The sequence below is a fragment of the Monopterus albus genome, unplaced genomic scaffold (genome assembly GCF_001952655.1).
Source record: "Monopterus albus unplaced genomic scaffold, M_albus_1.0 scaffold76.1, whole genome shotgun sequence".
NCBI lineage: Eukaryota > Metazoa > Chordata > Actinopteri > Synbranchiformes > Synbranchidae > Monopterus > Monopterus albus.
In genome coordinates, this window is record NW_018127956.1 from 1,962,318 (window position 1) to 1,973,220 (window position 10,903).

Here is a 10,903-nt window from a genome sequence, read left to right on the forward strand (position 1 = left end):
ACTCATTTCTTGATCCTCTGCCTATAGTCAGTAAATGTCAGAGTTTATAACATAAGGGAAACACAAACCTGCAAAACAGGGTGGGATGGTGGTGCAGACTGCAGCAAAAGTCATAAGGTGCATGTGGACATAGTGTGGGAGTGGTGTGAAAACTGTGTCCATGTTTCTCTCAAGCACAGTCTGTGCACAGGTGGAGAAAACTACTACTACTAAGACTACATTTGCAAGAAAATCCAACAGTCACCAGTTTCATTTGAGCTAAATCGCATGCAAGCTGGAGTCAGATTATAAACAGAGTATTTGGTGGGTTCGAGCGTGGCGCTGAGCTCTTGTCCAACTCAGTCATTTTGGTCTTGTCCTACCCTGCCTGCAACTACTGGGAATTCAGCAGCACTAAAGGCCTGCTGGGGGCTGGACCGCTTCCCGATTGCCCACAGGCCTCAGCCAAGCAGCCACCCACAAATTATCATCATAGTAAAAAGTCAGTCACAATAAAAAAAATAAAAAAAGCACTGCAGAGAGGCCAGCTTCATATTGTGTTATAATGACTTCACACTTTGGCCATTAGAAATTTACTGCTACATTACTGCTGTTGGTGGCAATAACTGTAGTTGGCAACAAGTGGTTGAGAGATTTCTGTTGCTTTAGGAGCAGGTGTTGCACAGTATTAGCAGAAAAACAACCTTTGTGACCATAGTTCACAGGAAAGTCAAACTTTGACAGATGAATGGGATCAGGGAGGCCAAATGAAGATAAACACAAAATGCAGGGCTTTGAAGACGCAGAGGCCTGCGGGCGTATATACAGTTCTCTTGTGAGGCACTTCAACAGCTGAATGCAAAGGATTGAGTCCTGGATGTGACTGTCAGAGCTAAGGTGTGGGCATAGGAGTTGTATGAGACCCAGAGAGGGAGAGAGAGACAGAGAGCGAGGTGAGGAGGCTCCTAAGTCTTGTAATTATGTCTGTATTACAGGTGAAGAACAAAGGTGAGCCCTGCAGTCATAGGGCAGGGATGGGTCCTTGCTGTGGCTCTCTTAATACACGCAAAGAGGTGATGTTCAAAACAGTCATCCTCGTGAATGCAGCCCAGACTCACTGGCGTCACCCATGCTGCACTGTGTGCATGGGTTTGCAGAGGCGTGTTTGACATAGGTGTGTTTTGTCTTTCTCCCACACACGCACACCGGTTCAGTTTGTCCATCATGCGGCTCTGATGCCGAGTGACAGCATTCTTTGTGTACAAACCAAGAGCACATTCCCAGGCAACGGCCTCGGCTGTGATCTTCCCCACTGGCACGTCATGTTTTACAAGTAACCCTCTGTTGCTGGGGCTGAGCTGAGGCCCAGAGTTAGACCGACAGTCCGGGACCCCTCCAGGATGCCAGGATTTATTATCATAGGCTCAGTTCACTACATAATAGACACAAATAAAGACCCACATGTCCAATTTCTGCAGTACACTGTGTGTGTTAAGATGAAGCGTGGCTTGACAAAGTTATCCCACCAGAAATGCATCACAGACTATGGACAAGCTGGGAGAAACATGAAAATATAAATGAAAAGCAGACATATTCATTATAGTTTCAGTGACGTATACTGACTTTTTAATATGGGTTTTGGATATTAATATATGAACCCAATGCTTCACTGCTGTTATGTTAAAAATAAGCAGGTGTCTGTCACTGAAACGCCTTCCACTCGACAAGGCAACTGTTTTCCAGCCGATTTGCATCAACAAAGCCAATGCACACACTGAGATTCACATTTTTCTATGACTGTTTTCTGCCTCAGGAAAGAGAAGGAGCCAGAGAAGCAGAGAAGATGAATGGTCTAATCTCTCCTCCAGGCACCACAGCGCACAGAAGCACTAATATCTGCACGGCCAGCCTTTCATTCCTCTAGTGCAGCCATGTTGTTGACGATGTGTAAGGACTCCTGAGTGTAATGGTGTACCCTGATCAACATCATGGTACAGACAGACGTAATGTTTAAATACTGGCCAATGTGAATATTTTATAGTATTGTGTGATTTTTACTTTACTTATGTAAGTTATATTATTTATTTCTATATTTGGACTATGCACCTGTAATATAATCGACTTGGTTGCTGTGTTTTATAGAATTGTTTAGTTAACATTATTAACACAAGTATTAACTATAATGGCAATACTATTGATGGTGACTGGCAGCTTTGAGGTGAACTGTTTATATCATGTCACAATTGTGACCTACCTTCAGTGAGGCCCTACAAACAGAAGGCTCATATTCTTTTCTGTTTGAATTCCAATTTAAATTAAGATGTAATTATCCCAGTTTCTAAAAGTTTAACTAAGGTTTTCCTGTTAATATTAATCTAAGCTGATTGTATACAGCTTCATTTTTGTAAAAATATAAACTCTGTTGAAACATTTCATATTTGCATTTGTTTTGATTCCTTTAAACTCTTTTTCAATATTTATCTCCTTTTTAAAGCTGCAATATGATGAATGCAAATACAATAGTTTTGTGAGTGAAACGTTTGCATGCATCATTCATGCCCAGTAATGTTGAAAAGAATATTCCCTGAAATTATTTTAATTCTGAAAAGAAACCTGCACCTGTCCCCGTTCCCATTTATCCACACAAGGAAATTTAAAGCAGGAACACATTTTCATACTTCATCAAAAGGAGATTGCATTTTTGCTCAGTGACACTTATTAGTTCTACTTGTATAATTTATGTTGATGGTAAAAAGGCCTTTTATGCATGGTCAGTTATGTCCCAGCATATTCACCATTTACTCGCACGCCAATTATAACCGGAACTCAAATTGTAGGTTCAAAACCAAAATAAAATGGACCTAATTAATCAGCCACTTGTCACCAATTTGGAACAGATAATGCGAACAGAAGAGAAAACGACACTGTGCACCTGTAGGCTACGAAAACAACAAAAAGCAAATGACTAAAACGTTACAATTCGTTCCTGCGCAGGAAACGCGAACTATCATTTGGCTCAAGCTCTGAATTCACCACTGGAGCCATTGTGGCCATGCGGACACCAGCGACGCTGACAGTCACACTTCAACTTTTAATAGATTGGTAGAACATAGAGGCCTTGGCGATTCGGGAGGCAAAACTACCGTCTGGAATCCGTTAACCGTAATACGCATATAAGCCTTTCTGGTGCAACCTGAGCTCGGTGTCACACGGGGCATCTGATTTAAGCGGCCTCATTTGTAGAGAATGTCGGTCATATGCCTAAATTACAGCTACACTGCTCTTTTTTTTTCTAACCTTGTTGGCTGCGGCTCAAACGCGCATTTGGCACCAATCCTGAATGTGGGCGCTGGTGCGCACACACCTACGCACACAGAGAACATCTCACAGTAACCTGTCTCTATGAATCCAGTGACAGCCCAGCTGATGGACAGTAGTGGCAGTGTATTGAGTTACAGCCCAGTGCTTAGGGCTGCAGTAAAAGTGTGCGCCTGCTCCACATCTGGAACCAAGAAGCCAGTCTGGTTCTACCCTGGGTGTTTACAACTCTGTTGTTTTCACACACCTAAAAAAATCTTGCCCAAACACACATTCCAGACTCACCAGATCAACATGAGGGGATGTTTCCACTGTAAATCTTTGCCCCCAGAAGGTGAGTAGAAACACAAAAGCTGGGATCAGTGGGGCAACAAGAGGGTGACAGCAGATTCAAGAGGGGCTGAAAGAGACAGCTGTGTGTGTGAGAATCTTTCCAGGCCTGGTGACTGAGATGGCATAGGGAATTCAACTAGGTTAGAAACAGCTGGGGGAGTGGCATCACATTCTGCCAGGGCTACTGGCTTTGTTAACTGTGTGTTTACTGTACAAACATCTGAGGAGGTATCTGATGTTGCATTCCAGCAGTATTTCAGAGGCCATCTGTGAAGGCACAAATCTCCTAAAAACACTAAAAACTAAAAAAGACCCACATAAATGTATTAGTTTAAGAAGCTCCAGAGGTCTAGACAAAAGATAATAATTGAATAGCTGTCATAATTTTTACTTTTTCTCTCAGATGAGTTGACAGACATAGAAATACTGAACATACCAGACAATGATTTGCCTACGGAATCACACACGCACACCCAATCAACATACAATGACACATGGCCTGGGGATGCCAGGTTTAAACAGTAGGCCGTGTTAAGGACCGGTTTACCAGGTCCAAGGATTATTCATCTGAAATTACCTGCACCTCTGGGTAATGTAAACCCCCTTTTGTGGTCTGCAGGGCAACAGGCAAGCTTCAGTTTGAAATGCCAGCATTCATGGGGATGACTAACCTCACAGGGCAGGCAGCAGTAGGGGTCATTGGTGGCCAGGGTGCTAGGTTAAAACGAGAGCTCTGGAGGACAGCGGTCACATAACTTTCCACCATTATCACACATCAAAATGGCGTCTGGCAAGAGCTGTAGAAAAGCAGCATGTAAGCTACATGTCAAAACAAGTTCTCAGCAAAGCACAGCTCTTTTATTATACATGAACATCCTTTGAGAATTAATATTTGGCTTGATATATAGATCTTGCACAGCAGTGAGGTCAAAGTCCTTTCTTTATAGCTCTTCAATGGGACCAACCTGGCGGGATCAAGTTCAGCTCCTGGCAACAAGGCCTGGCTCTGTCAAGTGTTAAGTTCCATTGTGACCTACAATAGGGCACAATGTCCCTGCAGCACCTAGGCTGTGCCTCGCTGCCTATCGAGTGACAGCGTCTCAGAGAAAAACTTGGCAAACTGAAACTACGATATGTGTCTATTATACAGGTGGATGTGAATATGGGAATGTTACATGTGAGAATTTCTTCAGTCGGTGCACTGTAAATGCAAATGTTACAGAAAAAGATCAGTTTAAAATGTATTGATGCCTGTGAAAGTTTTATACTAAAGGGTATATTACTGCAATAGGACCCACACACACACACACCTGCAAATGGAGAAACATGTTTTAATCATACATTGCTCACTATTGTGTTTTAGATAACTTTGAATACCTAAAATATTAGGCAACAAAGTTGACAAATTTCCTGACATTTCATTGTGGATGTTATCAACCAAATAGAAAGTGGGGGGAAAAAAATAGACAATTATAATGACAGTGACTTCAAGTCAAGTTAAAAGAGAAAACATTTAAGATCAAATGCAGGAAAACTAGTCAAGAATCAAATGTACAGTATCTATAGTGATTTTTGGAAAGAAAATACAACTGCTTTGATTGAATTCTGGACCACTGGGCAGCATTAACAAGTTGTGAACACAACATATCATTACGTTAATATAGCAAATTTGTTAAACTGTTCAAACATTCAGCAGAAACAAAGAAAGCATTCATTCAGAGATGTGTTGGTGCTCGCCAGACGAATACAAGTCCAGCGTTTGATTTGATTTGATTTATTCTTTCAAGCATGTAAAACAGTTGATATGACAACACACATAATTTTACACATAATCCAATATCAATGTGCTTATACCTAATACTTGCTTGAATGGAGTAGGAAGAAGTCAGACTTATCCAGTCCTACCCCATGACATCATCTTACCATCATTGGTTTGCAAGCAGTATCTCTACATAAATAATTATCTTCTACACCACACAAGTAATATACTAAAGAATTATTACAAAGTGTACACCACACCCACAATGTTCCATCTAATTAATCATTGAGCCTGTTCTTGCATATATCTTGATTGACACATACCTTTATATTTATGTTTAAACTCGTCAATTCTATTACTATTTTTTATGTCCACACTTAAATCCTTATATTAACATGGCCTGCAAGTTTAATGTTTTGTTTTAATCCCACCACTCTCTTAAGGCTCTGTTTTTGGTCTCAACCACCTGAGGAAAATATCTGGTTCATAAGCTGGTAAATGCTTCTCTAGTCACAACCTTTGTCTGTTATCTGGTGCTGACATAGACACTCAGTGGTGGGATTAAAACAAAACATTAAACTTGCAGGCCATGTTAATATAAAAATATTGGCTATAGCAGCTTTAATTACAACGGTTTAAACATTTTTTTCTTCAAGAATACATTTAAGAATGAAGAGAACTGTTAAGTAAAGCAACCATTAATAACCAGCTAGTGTTTAAAGCTGCACCCCGACCCGGCTTCGCCGTTTCCATTTTGCTGCAGTCCTTCAGGTGTTTAACCTTGTCATATTAAAGTGTTTGTCACTGGAGGGGAGAGTTGACTGGGGCCAAGACGGGCCGGCGATTTAAAAAGGCCTGTGCGCCCAGATCATCAGATTGTCAGTGAATGTCTGAAGCCTGCCAAGAAACATCAAAGCCTCAGAGACTTGCTCATTTCATCTTTGAACCTCACCAAAACACACCCTCTCTCTGCTCCCTCCCTGCCTGAATCTGAGCCCAACACCACCAGATTTCTTTAATGATTAGAAAAAACAACATAAAAAGCCTATATAAACAGGAGGACTCAATCAGAACAAGTGGAAAATGAAATGAGAAACACCTTTGGGGATTTATTGTGAACTTGCAGCTTTGTGTAGATGTCTGACATGTCATGCCAGAACTGTGTCAAGGCGAGGAGACGGTCTCGGTCTGAGCAAGCCCGCTCTGAGAAGGAGCAGCCTCCCATCAGCTCCTGGCCAAGATTGATGGCTATGAAAGAGTTACCTGAGGCAGAGATCAAAGTCGGACAGGATACATATGCCTCAGCATTTAACTCTTTCATCTGCTGCCTTTTCTACACGAGTCATGACCCTTCACCTGTCGATCTGTTTGACCTCTGACTGATGAATGGCACTGGCTATCTGAGTTTTCATTGCTGGACAAAGTAAAGAGGGAATGCAAATTTTCAAAAATTAAAATTATCTACAATTATGAGGAAAAGTAGAAAACATTTAAGCATCTCTGAGGTGATAACATGTCTTATTATGTACACGCTTTTTTTTTTTGTTTTTTTTTGTTGATGCAATAATAAATAGGACCTTGGGCGTCAGGCTCTTCTGACAGTGGAGGCCAGTTGTGGAGGCCATTTGCATTCCAGCAGTGAGAGTGAGGACAATTAAGTCATTTCCCCTCCAATCTATCTCCCTCCAGCCAGTCATTCAGGCAGCCCAGCAGATCAATGGGAAGTGCAGCTGCACAGCTCCATGTGTGCCAGGCTGCGAGACAGGAGAGGAGAAGATTGGGGTTAAAACCCTCCTGGCCCTCAGATTGGCTCCATACCTGAGTCAAAGCACAGATGAACCAACAGCTGTTTCCGGGCAGAGCAGGGAAACAGAGGTTCTCACCCCATCTGAAAAAGCATTACGCAGTTTCTGGCTATGACTGTGCTTATTTTCTTTACAATTTCTGCTAAGATGTCTGCATTTAGTATTTAGCATCATTTTGAAAGGAGGGAGCTATTGGAGCAGCAGGTTCATTTCACCACCTGTACTGTACTGCTGTACATAAAGGAAGCTACATTGACTCCTATCACAGTCCATCCCTGTGCCCCTCTCCCCCAGGCACTCTGGACTGGCCACTCTAAAATCAATTAGCCAAATCACATTTCACAAAAGTAGCTGCGGTCTGCTTTCAGCAGCCAACCCCTCAGGTGTCAGAGACAGCTTAAAGGTGAGTCTTGGTTTAAGTTGTGTGAGATTAGACCAAACAAAGAGCTATAGATATCTATCCACACCTGTGCAACTTGCTCCTCAAGGACTGCAAATAGGGATAGTCTTTGGTCCAAACCTCGGGAGCTCAGAACTTAATCTCCCAGCTTTCGGGCCATTGCAAGTATCCGTTTCCACTGTTCCCGGCAGGAGAAACTGTCCCGAACTTGGACATAATCACAGAGCCATCATGTAACAAGCACTTCAATTCCCGCTGCCCCTCCCAGGTCCAGGTGATCAATCATTTACATGTGTAATCAGGACTGGGTGTCAAAACAGAAACTGTACACTTGCTCAGGGACCTGGTGACATCAGACTTGGCGAGCGGTGGGTAAACAGGGTCAGACAGAAGGAGACAGAGAGAGAGAGGGAGGGAAAATGAGATGCTGAGATGTGCAGGATTTTCTGACACATTCAACTTGTTACCACCCAAGGGGTGAGCTGCTCTTCAGCATATCAAGTTATGTAAGGGCATTTCTCTGTTTATACAGGAGACTTAAATAGTGCTTTCAGTTAATCTTTGATGTAACTGCAAATTTATTCTTGATATTAAACAAAACTAAAAACACTTTGAAAATGAAAACATGTTAAGTCAAGCCTAGCTGTGTTTATTTGAGAAGGCCTTACAGTCTCAGGGCGGTTTAGAATAACGAGCTTACTTTAAATCTCTATCACAATACAAAAAAAAAAAAGGTCTAAATTAGTTACGGATCAGCAACAAACACATTATAAACAGAGCCCATTTCCAAAACATGTCAAACTACTTCTGCTTTACTCAAGTGGCTCAATGGTCTCCTGAGTGCCCAACCAGCCGCTCAGTCCATTTGAGGTCATAACAAGGAATTACACAGCAACAACAAACATCTCAGTGTAATGTGATGCTTTGAATGCAAGTGATAAAGGAAGCAAGGGATACCAAGAGTTCACTTTGATCTTTTGGTGCCTGTAAACTTTTCACATTTTCAATAATGTGACCTCAGCTCAAATTTGCATGATTTAACAATAGCCCCTTGCAGAAATCATATCACAGTAACAAACAAAAGTGCAGACCTCAAGTTTTCCCACAGTCAGTGGGTGTACCTATAACTAGGCGAGAGAATGCAGAAACACCACTGCCCAATAATTCACCTGTCACCTGAGGGAGTTAGGTGTGGCGCTGCAGGGCTAAGGAGGGGATATGTGCAGGCTACCGTGACTTATGTGGACTCATCCAGCCGCCACCTCAGCGCCCAGGGGGGTGAGTAGGTGTTTAAAAGAGCCTGTCTAAGGCTGAAGTTTAGAGTTTCTCGGCACAGAGTGGCTGAGCTTTGAAGAAGGAGGTCCAGTAATGAATTAGAGTATTGTCTGCTTGGAGGGAGAAGCCTCTGGGTGGGACATCAGATCAAAGGAGGTCCTACTTTATTATTTACAGCGGTAGTTCAGGTATGCAACTGGACAGACCAAAAGGGCAGATACACTGACCTTTAAAAAAAGGACTGCCCCAACAAATTCAGATGTAAGCCTATTTGAAGATACCTTAGACATAAATGTAGTTTTCTTGACTCGGCCCAAACCCACTGAAGGATTTTTGTTGTTTCCAACCCCAGGAATTTGGTCCATCTATTTAAAGTTAAAGCAACAGAGCATTATATTGCAGTTTGAATGAATCAGAAAGCACGAGCAGCGCCGTGATGGCTAAAACATTAAAAGATATCAAAAACTTTCAAACAATGAAGGAAAAACTAGAAACATTGCTAATAACTAATGTTTTATAATCTTAGTCTTATGACTCGCCCCAGCTTGCGACTGTGGCACAGAGATTTCTTGGCTATGTCCATTCGTCTCATATAAAAGATGGTGACAGGAAGTGACGACGCTACTTTGGCTTTGTGTGAAAGCAGCTCGACTTCATGAATGCATTATTTAAACAATTTCAATAATAACTGCACATAATACACAGAATAATGCAACAGTAATAATAGTTTTCAGTAATTCATGCTCAGCTTTTACAAAAAAGTGAGAGACGATGTCATTTACTGCCACTGTCTTTGCTTTAATAAAAAACTGCTTTACCCAAGAAACTGGTTAAAATGATATTTTTCTTGGACTGGACTATTTTTTATTCTGTTTTGTTAGAAGAGGATTCAGGAAATACCTTGATGGTACATGGTTAAAACGATCGGCAAGCCTCAGCTTCGCAGGTTAATGGAAGATGATCTCTGCGACTCCAGCGTATGTAATACATAGGAGTCACAAGCTGGGGCTATCTTACGATGTGCTATCAACTGTTTGTGTGTCAGCTCAGCAGTGACACACCCAGCCATGGTCAACAGCTCTGATGACCATGAAACTAGCTCTCTCTAAGACGCATCATGGCTTTTTGTCCAAGCTCTAGGCCACTCAGTTTTTACGGTGCAGACACACAAAGGAATGCACTGACCGCTCCTCTCAGGTGGCTCCACATCGTCCTGAGGCTGGGCCGGCCTCTCGCAGGGTCACTCTCCCATGACATTCTCCTCGTGGTGGAGAGGACAACAACACACCTCTGCTTTGATGTAAAAGTGGTTGTGTTTAGAGAGATGAGGCAATGACATGAGAGACACAAACAGCTGGAGTAGTGGAACTAAACAGGAATGTGTTGTAGATAGTGGAAGAGCAGAAGAAATATCTGCTATTAAAATACACAACATTTATTACAAAACAACATTGAAAAGTGGAAATCAACATATCCTTTTAAGACTGTCAGAGGAACACCCCTTACAGAAAAAGTATTACAAGGAAAAAGCTTTTGTCTCACAAGGAAACAATGAACATCATTCATTTTTAGCACTGTGACTTCTACTATAAAAAGGCAGGTTAAAGACCAAAGAACACTGTCAGATCTGACATTCTGTATGTGCTAAATGTTAACGTTAGCATAAAACAAATATTGTAAACTATGTACAGTAGATTGACTGCTACCAGTGTAAAGAACTAGACACTTAGCTCTAGGACATTTTCATTCAAATTTATAGACACACATGCAAAGCAACAATAATAATAGTAATTTAATGCACTATGGTACAACAACTATATTACAGTTGTCAAAACCATTTTTACTGGCATTGTATGTGATAGTTCAAATTTCACATGACCAGAATTTAAGAAAATCTCAGAGTTGCATAATGATCCATCCATCCAGTGTCCTCCGCTTATACGGGACCCGATCACGGGGGCAGCAGTCTAAGCAAAGATGCCCAGACTTCCCTCTCTCCAGACACTTCCTCCAGCTCCTCCGGGGGCATGTCGC

The 10,903-nt window shown here is 41.9% G+C and overlaps 1 protein-coding gene across 1 annotated transcript in view; it reads right to left on the reverse strand.

Annotated features, from left to right (window-relative positions):
* The window catches only part of itga3b (integrin, alpha 3b), a 115,815-nt gene that overhangs the window by 59,130 nt on the left and 45,782 nt on the right, over positions 1-10,903 (reverse strand). The gene's annotated exons all lie outside the window — the stretch shown is intronic.